Genomic DNA, 18,750 nt, shown 5'->3' with positions numbered 1-18,750 from the left:
CAGTTGCCCCCAGTGACTCCCCAGCAGCCCTGCTTCCTAGTGAGTGAGGAGGAGCCTAGGCCCCGGGACAAGCAGCTGAGCCTCGGATCTGTTGTTGTTGTTGAGTCGTTGAGTCGTGTCTGACTCTTTGCAACCCCATGAATTGCTGCACGCCAGGCTTCCTTGTCCTTCACTGTCTCTCGGAGTTTGCTCAAACTCATGTCCATTGGGAGAAGGCAATGGCACCCCACTCCAGTACTCTTGCCTGGAAAATCCCATGGACTGAGGAGCCTGGTAGGCTGCGGTCTATGAGGTCGCTAGGAGTCGGACACGACTGAGCGACTTCACTTTCACTTTTCACTTTCATGCATTGGAGAAGGAAATGGCAACCCACTCCAGTGTTCTTGCCTGGAGAGTCCCAGAGACAGGGGAGCCTAGTGGGCTGCCATCTATGGGATCGCAGAGTCGGACAAGACTGAAGCGACTTAGCAGCAGCAGCAGCAGCAGCATGTCCATTGAGTCAGTGATGCCATCCAACCAACTCATCCTCTGTCACCCACTTGTCCTCTTGCCCTCAATCTTTCCCAGCATCAGGGTCTTTTCCAGTGAGTCAGCTCTTCATATCAGGTGGCCAAAGTATTGGTGCCTCGGACTCCTTGTATGTAAATAGGAACAGAGACACTGGCTTCTCAGGGCTTCCTGCAGGGATGCATGAGACTAGGTGCTGGCACATAGTAGGTTCTCAATAAATGATACCACCCCACGCCCCACCACCCACCCACCACCCATGCCCCTTGAGTGGAGGAGTGAGCGTCAGTCCCCTAAAGAGGGGATCAGGGGGTGTCCTGCCACTGCGGAGCCTCGTCAGCAGGGCCCGCTCGAAATCGATCCTTCCCCCCGCCATTTTCACTCTCAGTGTCAGCATCTCTTGGGGCGGGAGAAGAAAATGCCAGCATCAGCACACTGCCTGCCCCAGCCAGACACCGCTGCTCTTTATTAATTAACCGCCAGATGTTAGCTTTGCATCTTTCATCAGAGGGAGGCTTATCGCCAGCACCCTCTATGTCAGGTCATTAGGGAGCGGCAAGAAGACATCCTCTGTGGGGTCCTGGAGTTGACAGGGAGCCGGGGAGGGGCACCAGAGTCATGGCCCCCACCCAGAGCACCCCTCCGCCCTGGCTGCCCACCTCCCCCACCCCGTGCCTCCGTGGTCGCATCCATACTGGCCGTTTGGCCCATTTGAAGTGGCTACTTGGGCACCGGCTCACAGGGCCACTGCGGTGAACAAACCAGACCCAGTCCCTCCTCTCCGGAGCTCACAGTCAGCTGGTGAGACCACCACATTCCAGTAAACCCAAATAAATAACACAATGACAAATTGTGAGGGCTGTCATGAAGGAAACTGACAAGGTTTTTCAGAGCTGGCAAACAGCCGGCAGGGGACCTAATTTAGATGGAGCGGTCTCCCTGGGGAGGTGACATTTAAGTAGCCTCATGGAAAAGGAGCCAGGGGCAGAGGATTCCAGGCAAAGGGCACAACTAGGGCAAGGGCCCTGGGACAGGAACTGACTCCACTCAAGGATCTGAAAAAAGATCCAAGAGGCACTGCCTGGCCCGCTGAGGTCAGCTGGGCTGGGACCATGGGTCCTGGCGGGGTGCAGAGAGCAGTGAGGATTTCTCATGTTGGGGTCACCAAGGAGTGACAGCAGAGTCTTGAGCAGGGGAGCGGTGTGATGATGGGATTTTAATATGAGAAAGAGCCTTCTCTCTCTGCCCTGGAGGCTGAGGAACGGATTAGAGGGGAGGGAGGGAAGCCCGCAGGGTGGTCAGTCTGGAAGAGATAGCGAACCCTTAGCACTGACTGAACACTCCCAGGGTGCCGGGCAGTGTTCATACGCAAGAAATATTAGGAAACGGAAATGGGGGGCGAGGGAGAAGGGGGGTCTCGGGTCACTCCGGGTGCCTTGCTCCACACACATCCTGGTCTTTGCATGCTCCCAGCATCCACGAGACTGGAGTCAGGATCATCTTCATTTCACAGGTGGAGAAATGCGGGCCCAGCAAGTGCAGCCGCTTGCTCAAGGTCACACAGCAAGCAGCAGCAGATCCTGCACTTGAACTTGGTCTGCCTGCCGCACTGTCCTTCGGGCAAACAGCTGCCCAGGTTCATGCAGGGGGCGGCAGGTAACTGCTGTCTTCCTCCTGCTGCTTTGTGAGTACCGTGCTGCCCTGCCCCCACCCCCATTACGTGGGGAAGGCCACTGGGCAGATCAGAGGGGGCCTGGCTGATCTGAGCAGGTCTGGGGGCAGTGGGTTCCAGGTCTAGCCCTTGTCTGGTCCAGGGCACAGCAAGTCCAGATGACGGTCAATATCATGTTTTCAAATTGATGGGGCACCATTAGGCAGGGTCATTATTTTCTGCCTGATCCACTTGCCATCGGATAAACAGGTGATTACTTCTCCTCCCAGTTCAGTTTCTGATTTGCATACAATAAATATCACACACACACACCCCCTGTGGAACAGTGTGTGTGTGTGTGTGTGTTGGGGATGGAACACAGGGCTCATGTCTTATTTATGAGAAATAAACAGGAGCACAAGCTCGCATAATCAACATATATTTAATCTGGCTCTTCACCCTTTTGACTCTAATCAGGCCAGGTCTGTGCATGGCTGTGTGTGTGTGTGTGCCCTGCACTCTCACAGGCTGCACACTCACACCCCTGCCAAGATCTTCATCCCAGCCTGGTGGGGGCTGATTTTGGGGGGAACAGGCTGCCTAAGAGGTTCTCCTGACCTCGGCACACTCAGTTTGAGAATCCAGGCCTGAGGTATGGGAGGTGGAGGCAATTGCACCCCTCAGCCACTTTGCAGAGAGAACCTTTCTTTCTAATATTGCCAAAGCATGTGTGAACTGTCAGAAGTACCGGCGATATAAATAGTTCAGCGTTAGCTACAGTTCTGTTGGCAGCGACATCCAACATCACATAGTTTTCATCAAGATAGAAAAGCCAAACAGGAAAAAAAAAAAAAAGGCTAAGCCTTGTGTGGAGAATCAAGGTCACATGCTCATAAATGCCAGAGCTGCAGCTTGAACTTGGGACTCTGACCACAAAGTCCAAGTTAGTATCATCGTATGATGCTGACTGACATGATGCATAAGAGACCTGGAAAAACCAGCAGTGGGATCACCTACCTCCATCCAGCTCCTGTTCCACTGATAGAGAAACTGAGGCCAGAAAAATAAAGGGACTTGCTAATGGTCTTACCCAAACCATGTCAGAGCCAGAATTCAAACCCAGATCTTAATTGTGTGTGTGTGTATTTAAAATAATAATAATAACTGTTTTAGTATGTTGGCCTATGCCGGCCACCAAAGGGATAGCTTGTATTTGCTTGCCGATGACTGGGTTCTAATTTGGAGCAGTTTGAAAGCCTAGAAATACAGCTGGGGCCCCAGTTCTGCCAAATGGACTCCCAGGTTCTTCAGCGAGCTGCGTGTGCTGGGGCTGACGTGTGCAGCGTGGCTCTCTCATGCGCATATCTGATGCCCGGGCTCAGTGTCTGGAATGGCTGGAGCTGCCTTACTGTCCCCCTTCTTTCCATGGAGCTCCTCCCCTCAGTTAGCTTGGGTTTCCTTACAGCATGGTGGTCTCAGAGTAGCGAGGCGTCTTTCATGGCAGCTGACTTCTACTGGAGAAAGCACTGTGCAGTCTTGCAGGTGTTTTTTATTTTGGTATGCTTGCTTGCTTGTTTTTATGAATATATCACTTTTACACAAACACATGTATTATGGGCTTCTCTGGTGGCTCAGATGGTAAAGAATCCACCTGCAACTCAGGAGACCCAGGTTCGATCCCTGGGTCGGGAACATCCCCTGGAGGAGGGGAATGGCTACCCACTCTAGTGTCCTTGCCTGGGAAATCCCATGGACAGAGGAGCCTGGAGGGCTACCGTCCATTAGGGTCACAAAGAGCAGGACACAGCTGAGCCTAAGTGTGCAAGGACTGTTGCCACGATTGCTACTGCTGCTATTACTGCCACCGATACTGCTGTCATCGGTACTACCTCACTATCCCTGCTCTTACTGCCGCTATTCCAGGTACGGCCACTATCACCGCTGCTGCTGCCGTGAGTGTTGCTGCTGCTATTACTTCCACTGTTGCTGCTCGTCTTATAACTCCCTGTCTATAGTAGATGGCACTGTCTGCTGTTACTGCTAGTATTGCTACTGTTACCACTGGTAACCAATACTACTCTTACTATTGCTAACATGATCACTGTTACTCCTCCTCCTCCTTCCTCCTCCTTCCCCCTCTGCTATCATTTTTATTGTTATTTTTAAATTACAACAAAGGTAATGCATGTTCATGACAGAGAAATTAAGAAATTTTAGAGGTAATTTCAAAGACAAATGAAAACTCACCCCCACATACCACTGTCCGGAGGTGTCAGCCCCTGGTAGGTCCCCTTCCTCAGTGGGGTCTGCCAGGCCCCATAGCCAGCTGCTGCCCACCTAACCACCCCATCTCCTCTCTGACCATGTGCTCCAGTCAGACCGAGACGCTAACGCCTCCAGAGCCACCCGCCTTCCCTCCCTTCGCCTCTGGGCCCTCGTACGGGCTGTTCCTTGTGCTTGGCACGGTCTTCCTCCTGTGCTCCGGCTGGCTGACCCCCACGCCTCCTAGGCTCTGAGCGGAGACACAGATCCTCTAGGGAGCCCCGCTGAGCGCACTGCCCCTTAGACGGGTCAGGGGTCCCCATCAGGCCCCAACAGTGCCTAGGTATTCCCTGCAGAAGTACACCTCACCCCTCTCCATTTACCCATGATAGAAAGCGGGGACTGTGTCGAGCCATCTCCGTGTGCCCCGAACCGGCCTCCATATGTGTTTCTTGAGTGAATAAGTGAATGCATCTGTCTGGAAAGGTTTCCTAGAAGATGTGGCCTGTGACCCATGCTGGTCACACAACCCATACTGGCCCTGGGTTGTAGGGCCAGGCAGCTTTTTCGGCACTGCATTACAGCCCTCTGCATTGACCTTTGATCTGGGCTGTCACCCAGGTGCACGGTCCCATGTTTGCAAATGCACCAGGCTCCCAGTAGTGTGTTTAGGGAGGGCAGGGTGCTTCCACCCCCCCGCACCGCTGAACAGACAGCGCCAGACACGAGGAGCAGGGTTTCTCTGTGCGCTATTGATTTGTCATAACTGCCTGCCGACAGACAAGGTGAGCAGTTCACTTTTATGAATCCTTGTTAACAGTGTGGCAAGAGATATTTCACTTTAAGTGCCCCCTTTTCACTGAAAAAGAAAAAGAACGGAAAATGTAAATTATCTCATCACAGAGACGCTGAGAGCTGCGAGCTGGGTCCCCTTCAGAGGAGACAGAGAGGAGAGTCTGGCTGGGATGCCAGGAGGGGAGACTCCTTCACGCCCCGTAAGCAGTCAAGGCTGGCTCAGCAGAGGTTCCCAAAGCAGAACTTGGCAGGGGAATGTGGCCACACAGCCGAGGGCCATGGCACAGGTGGTTACAGCATGGAAGCCAAGTCTGTGCATCCAAACGGGCAAAGAGAAAGAAGAGAGATGCTCATGGCAACCTTTAAGAAAAGCATAAAACTGGAAGCAATAAGCATCCATCAGCAGGCCATAGGTCCATATACATCCTAATATAGCCCTTCGAGTGGAATACTATGAAGCTAAGAAAAAGGACGGGCTCGTCCTGTGTGGACTAATAGAGAAGAAAGCATATGAGACGCTACTGAGTGGAAAGAGCAAGCTATAGGGCATTTTATAATGTGCTCTCATTTACATAAAAGTAGGCATATTTGTGCTTGATGTACATGAAAAGGATGTAGAAAGAATCACACATGTATCTCTTCACAGTTTTTTTTCTCTGGCAAGTGAAACCAAAGAACCCAGGATGGGGACAGTTTCTGGTTTTCATTTCATCCACTTTTGAGCTGGTTTAATTTCCTTTTTAAAAAGTCATGATTTATCTACTCATTTGTTCATTTACTGATTTGGCTGCGCCAGGTCTCGGTTGAGGCACACAGGATCTTTAGTTGCGGCAGGAGAATGCCTAGTTGCAGCATGTGGGATCTAGTCTCCTGACCAGGGATCTAACCCACACCCCTGCATTGGGAGCATGGAGTCTTAGCCACCAGACCACTAGGGAAGTCCCTCATTTAATTTGCTTTTTACTATGTGCAGTAGGACTTGCATATTTTTAAAGTTTTGACGCTTTTAAAATGTTCAGCTTCAGAGGCATCCTTTAGTTGTTTCCTTGATAATATTCTCCATGGTTTGAGTTTTCACAACAACCAACTACTATGTCTGTAAACATAAAAATAGAATACAAAAATTTTAAACAAGAAAGGCAGTCTGGATTAAAATCCCTGCCCTACTCCTCGGCAGCTGTGGGACCTGGGGCAAGTCACTTGGCCTCTCTAAGTCTCCATTTCCTAGCACCTGCCTCATTGAAGGGTTACAAGTAGTAGATAAGTTTCTCCACCTGAAAGGATTTGAATAGTGCCTGACACCTGGCCTCGGTGAGCCCTTATTAAGATTATTCTGCCACGTTCCCACTCATCGGAGCGCCTATGTGCGGCCTCAGACTGACATGCATGCATGTTCTGTCATGTCCAACTCTTGGCAACCCCACAGACTGTAGCCCGCCGGCTCCTCTGTCCATGGAACTTACTAGGCAAGAATACTGGGGTGCATTGCCATCCCCGTCTCCAGGGGATCTTCCCAACCCGGGGATTGAACCCGCGTCTTCTGCATTGGCAGGCAGGGTCTTTACCACTGAGCCACCTGGGAAACCCTTCCTCAGACTGACAACTCTGAATAAAACCATGCCTGCTATGCTGGTTTCATTGACAAACACCCTAAGATGGCTTTTCACAAAACTTATTGGCAGCTGCTTATCTGTGGCTTAGGATTTTCTGGAGAGTGACCTCAGTGCTGGGCTCCAGGGTCAGAGAGATTCCCAGAGGAGTTTGAGGGACGTGAGCTTGAGCTCAGAGGCATAGTGCACGGCATTGTCTAAGGATAGACCAGGCTGCCCTTCAGGCAATGAGCTCCCTGCAACAGGAAAGGGTTCACAGTGAGGCTGGGCTCCCGTGCAGTGAATGTGTCATAATAAGAATGCCAGCACCAGACGGGAAAGAAGGCTTCACTTATTCTTTCATCAAATATTCACTATGACTCAGGCACTCGGCTGCATCCCCGTTCACTCTCAGATTAGGTCATTTCATAAATGATTTCTTGCTCAGATAGGAGGACTTCTCTGCCAGGCTTCTGGGGTCTGTTTTCATTTTTAAAGAGGATCAGGTGTCAGTGGTTAAGGAATGGGTTTCTAATGGTGGACTCAGGTGCTTGGGTGTAGAGAGGGGAGGTGGTCTGGCATCTCACTTGACCAGTGGACGGAATAAGGGAGAGGGACACGCCCCACACCTCCCAGGCGGGGTTGCAGATACCACAATAGTGGTATTAGCGTGACCAGCTGAATATACAACACATGTGCTCTTTCATTTCATCTCAGCTGCCCCGGGTGACTGTGGGAGTGCCCTAGGCAGGCAGTTTGGCCTCAGACAGCCCTCCCACTTCTGCCCGTCCCCATCCACCAGGAAGTCCTCAACTTTCTCCAATGCTGAGTGAACAAACAGGCAGGCTGGGGACCACAGATCAAACTGTCCCATTTTCAGATGGGCCCTGAGAGGAAAAGGTCTAGCTGGAGGCTTGCCTCTGCAACCCCCATAATCCTCCCCAAACTCCAAGGGTGGTTTTATGCCCATTTAACAGGTGCAAAAGTGGAGGCCCAGGCAGGTAAGTCATCTGCCCAAAGTTTCATGTGAGCTGAGCCAAAGCTCAGCCCAGTTCCATCTAATTTCCCACCCTGGGGTTCCCTATACCCTGTGGCCTCCCAGAGCAAGAACTTACATAGACAGAATGGGGTACACAGGCCCTTTTCTCGCTCAGGGGGAAGTGTGTGTAATTGTGTGGAGTGGGCTGCAGGCCGGTGCTGGAAAACTATCAACCCACCTCTTTCTCTGCAGCCTGGGGAATATCTCACCTGTATTTGCTGCAGGTGTAGCAAATACATCTTTATGTTTCTTCCTCTAAATGTAAATGGCAGACGAGTGGCATGTTGTGAGATTTGGTAAAATAAAAAGCAACAGAAAAGTAATTTGCATTAGATATGTGACAAAATCTCAAGAGACAAGGGTTTCTGTGCTCTCGATTAAATCCTGGGCCTCCACCTCGGAGGGTGGTGAGGGTCACAGGAATAATCGGGGCTCTTCACATCCTGAAAGGACAGCCTCTCCCTCTCTCCTCTCATTTCTCCTTTTGTCTCCCTCCCTGCCTCACCTCTCCTTCCTTTCCCAGCTCTCTGGTTTTCTCTCTCCCCAGCCCCCCCAGAACCCCGCTGGTGCAGCGCTGCACGGAGAAGCAATTTATAAAGCAGATGTTTATTGCAAGGTTTCACACAAGCTTGGTGCCTCGCCAAACGTTATAGTAATTGGAGGCTGTGTTTAGTTACTGATCAATGTAAAGTTGGGACGAGCCAGGCCTGGAAACTGCCTTTGGTCTAGACTCTCTCCGTTTCAGAGATGGCAGGAGGCCCTGGCCCTTCATGTCTCAGCCCATCCCAAACCAAGGATTGGCCAGTGACAAGAAGGGAGGATGTGGGCTTACAGTGGGCTATAGGCCCACTGGCTTCTAAGAAATGGCTTTGGGGGAGAGGAGACCCATTTCTGCCACTGTCCTTTTCTTGCCATCCTGTTACTGTGGAGGCCTGGTCTGTGCCAGTTATTGGGGTGACATGGATCAGTGAGTTTCTCCCAGTGCCTGGATTAAGAGCCCTGCACACATTGTCATTCAGCCTAACACAAGACTGGTGAGGTAGCCCTCAGTGATCCCTGCCTCCTGGTATTCACCTTGCTAGGTAGTCCTCTCCCACACAGAGAGATGCACCTGCAGAACCAACACTGCAGAAGTGACAGCTTGGGACTTCCAACGTCATTAAAGACCTTGTAGCCTCCGCCTTGCTCTCTTGAATCACTGGGGAAGGCTGGTAGCCATATCATGAGGACACTCAAGCAGCTTTGGGGAGCTCCATCCAGAGAGGAGCTGAGGGGCCACTGTGGGGATTGGAACCTCCAGTCCAAACACACCTTCAAATGAGACTGTAGCCCCCGCTGACGGGAGAGCTGCAACCTCATGAGAGATCCTGAGCCAGGACCACCCAGCTAAGTAGCTCCCAAGTTCCCGAACCCACAAAAACTATGAAATACAAAGTGGTTATTGTGGTAAGCTGTCAAGTTATGGAGTGAAAGTGTTAGTCACTCAGTCATGTCTGACTCTCTGCGACCCCATGGATTGTAGCCCACCAGGGTCCTCTGTCCATGGAATTCTCCAGGCAAGAATCCTGGAGCAGGTTGCCACGCCCTTCTCCAGGGCATCTTCCCAACCCAGGAACTGAACCTGGGTCTCTCACATTGCAGGCAGATTCTTTGCTGTCCGAGCCAATAGATAAGTGGTATAACAGCCATGGGAAGGAAGGAAACAAAAGGAAAACTGATGAACAGGAAACAAAACAAATACAGCAAGAAAGAGCCCCGCCATGTGTTGTGTGTGTTAAGTTGCCTCAGTCGTGTCCGACTCTTTGCGACCCTATGGACTATCGCTCGCCAGGCTCCTCGGTCCATGGGATTCTCCAGGCAAGAATACTGGAGTGGGTTGTCATTTCCTCCTCCAGAGGATCTTCCTGACCCAGGGATCAAACCCACATCTCCTGCGTTGCAGACGGGTTCTTTACCACTGAGCCACCAGGAAAACTCAAGTCCAGCCATATAATCTCATAATTATATAATAACTATATATGGATATAGATTGTTAAAATCTATTTATATATTAATGGGATAACATTCTATATATGATAATATAATCACAATAAATGTGAATGAGTTAGATTCACCAATTAAAATAAAAAATATTATTTCATTCTTTCCTCCAAATAACCCCATAAGATAGGCATTATTATACCAAATTTACAGATGAAGGAGTTGGCTCAGAGTGGGAAAGAAACTTGCCCAGGGTTTCCAAAGTCAAGAGTGAATAAAGTTGGGATTCAAACCCAGGCCCTTCTGTAAATCCTGAAGCTCTAACACCATACTGTGTTCTTAGCTCCCTTGGCTGGAAGAGCAAACTGAGACTCAGAGGGGGTTAGTGACCCACCCAGTCACACAGCAAGTCATTTCAAAACTGGAGCCAGAACTGGGGCCAATTTGTTGTCTGGCGTCTGCCCCCATGAACTTCGGGGCTCTGCCATCAAAGCGCAAGGCTCTCATGTGCTCCTGTCTTCACAGCTGCTTAAGACAGCTGGGGACCTTTGGCCGTGGCCAGAGAGACCCTGTGGAGTCAGGTTGGGGAGCGTTTTCAGAGCAGACACCAGCACAAAGCAGTGTGCAGGGCAGGGTTGCGGTGACTCAGGCATCTGCTGAACTCCAGTAATTACATCAGGGCCGGCAGCATAATTTGTATCTGGGTGATGAATGTCTGTGTTTTCGGGCCTGATTGCCCTATTTACATTTGGAATTTGCTGATCTATTATTAATGACTCCTGGAGGCCAGGGTGACAGGCATGAGCAGCTGGGGAGTCCTCTCCCCCAATCTAGGGAGTACTGGTTCTTAGGCCCTAGCTCCCCACAGCCTCTCCGTAGCTCACTTTGTGTGACCCTGACTTTCACGGGGCTCTTGGACTGAGTGGCAGAGGAGCTGACCTGGGATGGGGTTTCCCCGCCTCTGACCTGCGTGTACACACTCAGATGTACTACATATATGCACAGACACAGCACGTGCTTACATGCACACACTTGCACATATGCACACATACACATCCCTATATATCCATAGGCAAATACATGGAATTTACACAAACACGCACATACATGAAACGCATGCATGGACATGCTAACACACTCGTGTGTACAGGCACACTCATGCGTGTACATGTGCACGAGTGTACAGCATACAAACTGTTACTGCTGAATGTCTGTGTCCCCCTGCCCCCTAAATTTATATGTTGAAGCTCTAACACTCCATGTGATGATGGTATTTGGAGATGATGTCTCTGGGAAGTAACTGGTGCTAAACGAGGTCGTGAGGGTGGAGCCCTCATGATGGGATTGGTGCCCTTATTAGAAGAGACACCAAAGAGAGAAATCAATTTTTTCTCCATGCATGTGAAACAAGGAAAGACATGCGAGCATACAGCAAAGAGGTAACTGTCTACCAGCCAGGAACTGAATAGGCTAACACCTTGAACTTGGACTTCTTGCCCTCTAAACTATGAGAAACTGCATTTCCGTTGTTTAAGTCACCCAGCCCTTAGTTTCTATGGCAGCCTGAGCTGAGACACACTCGCACACATTCTCATGTGTCTAATCATGCTGGGAACAGCACAGCAACTTGGCAAGGTCGCCCCCCTTGAGAGGGACGGGTCTATGAACCATGGGCCCAGATGGCCTGGGTTTGAATCCCAGCTCTGCCACTTACCAGCTGTGTGGCCTTAAGCAGCTTGCTTTCTCTCTCTGTGCTTCTGTTTCCCCTTATGTAAAATGGGAATGATCACGTTACTATTTCACAGGGTCGTTGTGAGGATTGACTATGTTAATGGAAGCCACTTGCCTGGTGTACTTTTAGCAGTGGACACATATCTGTGGTGGTGGTGTTGTTGTTTATGAGCTTGTCACATAATAGGCTCCGAGTCCAGGCGGCGGCAGCGGGGAAGAACCTGCCTGCCAGCGCAGGGGACATAAGAGATGCAGGCTCGATCCCTGGGTGGGAAAGATCCCTTGGAGGAGGGAGTGGTAATCCATTCCAGTATTCTTGCCTGGAGAAGCCCGTGGACAGAGGGGCCTGGTGGGCTACATAGTGTCTCTGAGTGTTGGGCATGACTAAAGCGACGTAGCATGAACATATAACCGTATATGAAAACCCCCAAAGCTGCAATAACCACTACCCTACCCGGAGTATTTACTACGCACTAAACATTTCCTATCTGTTTTATCTCATTTCACCCTCAGAACCAGGAAACCAAGGCAGAGACCCGCACATACTTTAGGTCGCACAGGTAGCAGAAATGGGACTTGAACCTGGGTCTTTGCTGCCACAAGAGTCGTGGCCCTTAGCTTAAACTGCTGCATGTCCCAGAAGCAAAGCAGAGAGCAATGGGTTTGCAAGCTGCAACAGGCGGGCTGACCTGAGCACAGCACCTGGAAGCCCATGAGGGGGTGCCAGGCCCAGGGGCTACAGCAGCAAGCCTCGCCCGCTGCGCCCTCCAGAAAGGGCCCCCCGTTTCCCTGCGATCCCAGGGAAGGTCAGGCAGCGAGCACATTAAGGCCATAAATTTGTCATGAAGGCCTGGAAATGAACGAGGCTTATCATTTATGGATGGAATAATTAAGGCACTGTGCTCGGCGGTTCGCCAAGGCCTGTGCCCTGATGCCAGGCGTCACCAGCAGCTGAACTGGCTTGGGGTGTTCACTGTCGCTATCCGTGTCTCCCCCCTCCCCCGCGATCCCCCCCTCTGCAGCACCTCAACTCGACCCCTGGAGGAGCAGACTCCATCAGCACCAAGGCAAATGCAAGCCCACACTTAAGTAGCGATGGCTCCACCCTCATGTTGTCATACCAGCCCTGGCCAATCCCAGGGATATTTCTCTTGAAGCTCCGCCCATGGTGGGGGTGCTGCCCCACCCTCTTAGATGGAGGTAGCGGGCCTGGCTCCTTCTTGGGGGGCAGGCTGGCCTCTTCCTATGGCGCTGAGAATCTTGGACTGATCTGCATTCAAATCTTGCCTTTCTCATGCTCCTGCTGTGTGCCTCTAGGCTAGTCACGTCACCTCTCTGAACCATAGATTTCTCCTCTCAAAAATGGGCAAAATAATATTGTTATGGATTGCGTGGTGGATCAGATTAAACCAGAGTTGGGAAGTGCACCGTGAGGGTCTGGCTTAGAGTAAATGCTCCACAAATCCAGCACTTCATGCCTTTTCCCAACAGAGGGCTTGGACAGGCTGGAGTCAGAGGCTCAGAGAGGCAACGAGATTTGACCAGAGATGCATAGCAAGTGAGCAGAAAGTGGGCACCTACTTCCTTCCCCTGGAGTTCCTGTCACCTGTCACTTGTGGGTGGGTTCAGCCCATTCCCCAACAAAAGGTCGAGGCCCCTGCCCCAAGTTCCCCAGGTCAGTGGAGGGGAGAGGCGATCGCCACCGCTAACATGCAGAGAGGGGCACTGTTGTCTTGCTGCCCAGGCCCTGTTTCAGATGCTCTGTAGTTAGGATTTCTCTGCATTCTCCAGACAGCCCTCCGAGGTAGAAGCCATTATTACCCTTCTCGTTTCAGAGGTGAGGAAACTGAGAACTGCAATCAGCCCCCTGACTTGAGTCACTCAGTCAAGAAGTTGGAATTTGTGTGTGGTTTCCTGGGTCCAAGCAATGCCAGGCTTGCTGGGAGAGTGGCAAATTAACGACCATTTGAATTATTAAAGAAATATCACTTGACATGTTCCAGAATTCTAGCTTTAATATTTTGTATTCTCAAATGGGACTTCCCTGGTGGCTCAAGACGATAAAGAATATGCCTGCTATGCAGGACACCCAGATTCGATCCCTGGGTTGGGAAGATTCCCCTGGAGGAGGGCATGGCAACCCACTCCAGTATTCTTGCCTGGAGAATCCCCGTGGACAGAGCAGCCTGGCAGGCTACAGTCCATGGGGTGGCAAATGGGTCCAAGCCCTCACTTTACAGATGGGAAAACTGAGGGCCAGCCACCAGAGACAGAGCCCTGGGGCCTGTCCCACCCATAGTGGGCATCAAGGCTGCTAGAGAGGGTTTTGGCACCTGCCTGGAGGAGTCTGGACCCTCCTTGGCTAACCCCACCCACCCTCCATCACCATGGCAACCGTGCAGGTGAGCCTCATCACTGCTAATCCTCTAATTACCAGCCACCTCTTCAATCGGCTGTAATTACTTTGGGGACACAGTTAACCTCTCATTAGGAACGCACGGCCGCTTTCTCCAAAAGCGCAGCAGTGACATGCCTAGTAATTTACCGCCCCGGCTCGCAGGGCCGCTTTGTGTTTAACTCGGGCGCCATCGCATCCCTGTCATTACTCCAGCCTGGTTGTCATGACGATTAATCATTCAATCCCTCATCAGCAACTTTTGCCAAATGTCACCCCGCTCTTGATCAAAATCCATCCTGCAGCCCGACACTGGGGGACTAATGACTTGGAAATAGGCTTCTCCATTCCAGAGAGCTTTCCCCCAGGACTCCTCAGCTCCCTCCAGGAAAGGGAGAGGGGGCCCTGAGTTCAGTGTGGTGGGGGGTGAGGGGCACAGAAAAACCAGCACGTATCGGGTGCCCGCTCCCTGCTAGGCACCTAAGGGGCACTGATCCTTTTAACCCTCAGAACCACTGGAGTGCTGCAGGGGGAAACAGCGTCAGGGAGGCTGGTGGTTTGCCAGCAAGGAAGTTTGGAGAGATTCTAACTCAGACCTGTCTGACTCCAAAGCCGAACTCTTTTTTTTTTTTTTTTTAAATATCAAACCTCAAGGAGAATGAGCCTTCCCAACTAGCAAGGATCCTACAATGTCAAAGTTTGGGCAGCATTGTAGAAATTAGCCGGCCCATTAAATTCAAGGCAAAAATGCCTTAACAGACAACTCTGGGCACTTTATAAGAAACCCAATCCAGGGACTTCCCTGGTGGTCCAGTGGTTAAAAATCCACCTTGTGATGCAGGCGACACTGGTCAGATCCCTGGTTGAAGAACTAAGATCCCACACGCCATGAGACAATTAAGCCCGAGTGTGGCAACAAAGATTCCACATGCTGCAACTAAGACCCAGGCAGTCAAATAAACAAATAAGTAAAAAAGAAGAAAAAAACCCAATCCAGAGTGAATACCTAACTGTCATGAACATCTATGACCCAAACAACACGGGACCAACACCCGGCAGACAGCAACCTCAGAACCCAGGTGATGAAACAGGCTCAGCCATACTTGGACTGACTTGGGTTCAAATCTCAACTCTCTCACGCTGCGGCTGTGTGCCTCTAGGCTAATCCAAGGACCCTTAGAGCTTTATGATGGACTTTAGCGACTGACCAACTCCTTGAAATACAAGCTGCATTGCCATTAGCTGTGAATATGGGCACTTTTCTAGGGAGATGTTCCAGAAGATGTTAAGAACCTATTCCCCTGGTATACTTCTCTCCCCACGTCCTTCACTTACAGAAGGGCACACAGAGGCCCAGAAAGGAGCCATGACTTGCCCCAAATTCCACAGCAATTCAGGGTGGGAACTGCTGGTCCAGGCAGGGGTGACCTCTTTCTTTGGTGTCCAGGGCTGTGCAAAGAATTCTTCCTCCTTCACAATGGCGAAGAAACCCCTAGTCCCCAGCTTCCTGAGAAAGCCCAATCTGCCACCCGCTGAAGGAATCTTCCCGAAGCCCCTCCCTGGGAACGTTCTTGCTGGCTGGGCCTCCAGCATGTGTGAGATATAATTACAGCACGTTGTAAATGGCATTAACAGACTGTCACAGCAGCCACATGGTATTAGCAAACGGCTCTGTCTTCATCATGCAGTCCCCACGGCCCCTGGGCTGGAGTACTTCCCAAGGGGTCTTATCCAGGTCCAGGCTGCAGAAACCTCCTGGAGGAGGATTGGGGCCGGGGGGCGGTGATTCAGCTCACAGAGGCCTGGGGTATCTTCCCCTCTAAGGCTTTCTGAGATCCCAGCAGAGAGCCAAGTAGAAAGTCAGGAAATCTCATTCGTAAACCTCTGATTCAGCCTCCAAGAACTAACCTTTGTCAGGCAGCGACTTACGAGCCAGATACTCTGGAGTGTAATCTCATTTAAACCTCATAACCACAACCCCAAAGACCATATCCTTTGCTCTGCTTTATAAATGAGGTCACTGAGGCCCGGAGTGGGAAACATTACTTGCCCAAGTACCTTCAGCTAATGAGTGTGGCCGTTGTAGTATCTGAACCAAGTTCTGATGTCTCTAATACCTGTGCTTTTTTAAAAGATTTTTTTTGATGTGAACCTTTTTTAAAGCCTTTTTTAAATTTGTTACAATATTGCTTCTGTTTCATGTTTTGTTTTGTTTTCCTTGGACAGGAGGCATGTGGGGTCTCAGCTCCCCGACCAGGGATCAAGCTTGCACTTCCCTGCATTGGAAGGCAAAATCTTAGCCACTGGACTGCCAAGGAAGTCCCCTCTGTGCTTTTTAACATCATGTTGCCTCCTCGGAAAAGTCTTTGATCAGTTTTCTACCAGTAGGTATTGATACTACAGCCTTGAAAGTACTTCTCTGAAGCTACCAGCCCACCAGAAAGTTACCAGCACTTCACCCCCTACACCCACCCTTCACCCCGGCTTTGCTCATTAGACCTTCCACATGAGCAACATAGTAACAACAGTAATAATCAAGATGATAATAAATATTGTCTTTCCATACAGTTTCTCCTATGATCTTAGTAGCAGACCAAGAGGGAGACGAGAACAATTCATGTTTGAGAGCGCTGAGAACCAAGGCCCAGAGAGGGAAAGTGATTTGCCTAAGGCCCCTCGGCAAGTCTGGTGGTAAGGCGTAGAATGAACTTCCCTTGTCTCCTGATTCCCAGGCGTAGTTCTTTTCCGCAAACCACTGAGAAAATGCCCATAAACCTGCAGGCTGGGGACTAAGCAGAGGGTCCTTCACTCTTCTGGGTGCTTCCTGCTCTCCCCGTGGGCACCAGCAATTCATGCTTTATCTGGGAGGCCTCCGGGCTGCAGGCGGCAGGATGGGCTGCCTCTCGACTGGTAAGCAAATCCCCTGCTGAGCAGGTCATATTTTATCCAGGGCGCCACCTGCCAGCTCATTTGCTTACAGATACAGGTGCTTCATCAGGGAGGAATTAGTGATTACTTAGCCCAGAGACCCTGGCAGACAGAGAGCAAGCGGGGCCGTAGCTGGGGTGGGAAGCCAGGAGTCTGACAGTGAAGTCTCTATCTCCTCCCAGGCTGCTTAGCCCTGCTCTGGACCCAAAGGACTGGGGTTAAGGATAGAAGGAAGGACCTCTCTGCTTTGGGGAAAACTGATGGCCCACTCCCTCCCCCATACATATCCTACCAGTTCTCCGAGCCTTGGTGCCAATATCCTCCGAGTCTGTTCCCCCAAACCTTGTACATTGCTTGTTTGAAGCCTTATTTACTCATTTATCTATTTATTTTTTAAGTAATTTTTAAGGGACTTGCCTGGTGGACCAGTGGTTAAGACTCCATGCTTCCACTGCGGGGACACCAGTTTGATTCCCAGTCAGGGAACTAAGATCTCACATGCCTTGCAGTGTGACCAATAATGATGATAATTATTGGCCTTGGAACCATTTTAGATTTACAGGAAAATGACATAGTGCAGAGAGTTCTCATGTGCCTGGTACCCAGTTTCCCCTATTATTAACATCCTACATTTGTAAGGTCCATTTGTCACAATTAATGAGTGTGACAATATTGAGACATTAATGATTGAGGGCAGGAGGAGAAGGGGACAACCGTGGATGAGGTGGTTGGATGGCATCACTGACTCAGTGAACACAGGTTTGGGCAAACTCCTGGAGATGCTGAAGGACAGGGAAGCCTGGCGTGCTGCAGTCCATGGAGTTGCAAAGATTCGGACAGAGCTCAGCAACTGAACAACATTATGAAGCAAGGTCTATCCTTTATTCAGATTTCTTTTGTTTTTTAACCTCCTGTACCAGGAACCTACCCAAGAGACCGCATTCTATTTAATCATCCCTTCCTCCTTGGGTTCCTCTTGGCTGCAGACTTTCCTTGTTTTGAATGACAACCTTGAGAACTTTGAGGAATACTGGTCAGATATTTTGTCGAATGTACTTCACTTGGGATTTGTCTGATATATTTTTTTCATGATTAGACTGAGGTTATGTGTTTGGGGGGAGGAAGGCCACAGACGCCATTCTCATCACATCCCATCAGGTTTACGAACTCTGAATTTGACATCACGCTTGATCTTAACCTTGATCACATGGCTGGGGTAACATTTGTCAGGCTTCTTCACTGTCAAGTTACTTGTCCTCTTTAGAAGGAAGGCACTGTGCGTAACCCCCGCGTAAGGGGTTAGGCTCCACATTTTGTTTTATTTGTATAATCGACATTCAGTTACTATTTATTTATTTATTTAGGGCTGCGCTGAGTCTTCCTTTCGGAGAAGGCAATGACACCCCACTCCAGTACCCTTGCCTGGAAAATCCCATGGAAGGAGGAGCCTGGTGGGCTGCAGTCCACGGGGTCGCTAAGAGTCGGACACGACTGAAGCGATTTAGCAGCAGCAGCAGCAGCAGCAGGGTCTTCCTTTGCTGTGTGGGCTTTCCCTAGTTGCAGCGAGCAGAAGCTACTCTTCATTACGATGCTTGGGCTTATTGCGGCAGCTTAAGTAGTTGCAGCACGTGGGCTCAGTAGTTGGGGCTTGGGGGGCCCTAGACCACCTGGGCGTCAGTAGTTTAGGCACACAGGCTTAGTGGGATCTTCTTGGACCAGGGATTGAACCCGCCTCCCCGGCACTGGCAGGTGGGCTCTCAACACTGGACAGCCGAGGCAGTCCCACTTGCCCCTTCCTGACGACACTGTGCCTAGAAAAATTATTCGGCATTCTGCACAGGAGACAGGCATATCCTCTTTTGTTTCTTGATTC

This window comes from Capricornis sumatraensis, chromosome 17 (assembly GCF_032405125.1).
Source record: "Capricornis sumatraensis isolate serow.1 chromosome 17, serow.2, whole genome shotgun sequence".
Classification (NCBI taxonomy): Eukaryota; Metazoa; Chordata; class Mammalia; order Artiodactyla; family Bovidae; genus Capricornis; species Capricornis sumatraensis.
This window is presented reverse-complemented; position numbering follows the sequence as displayed.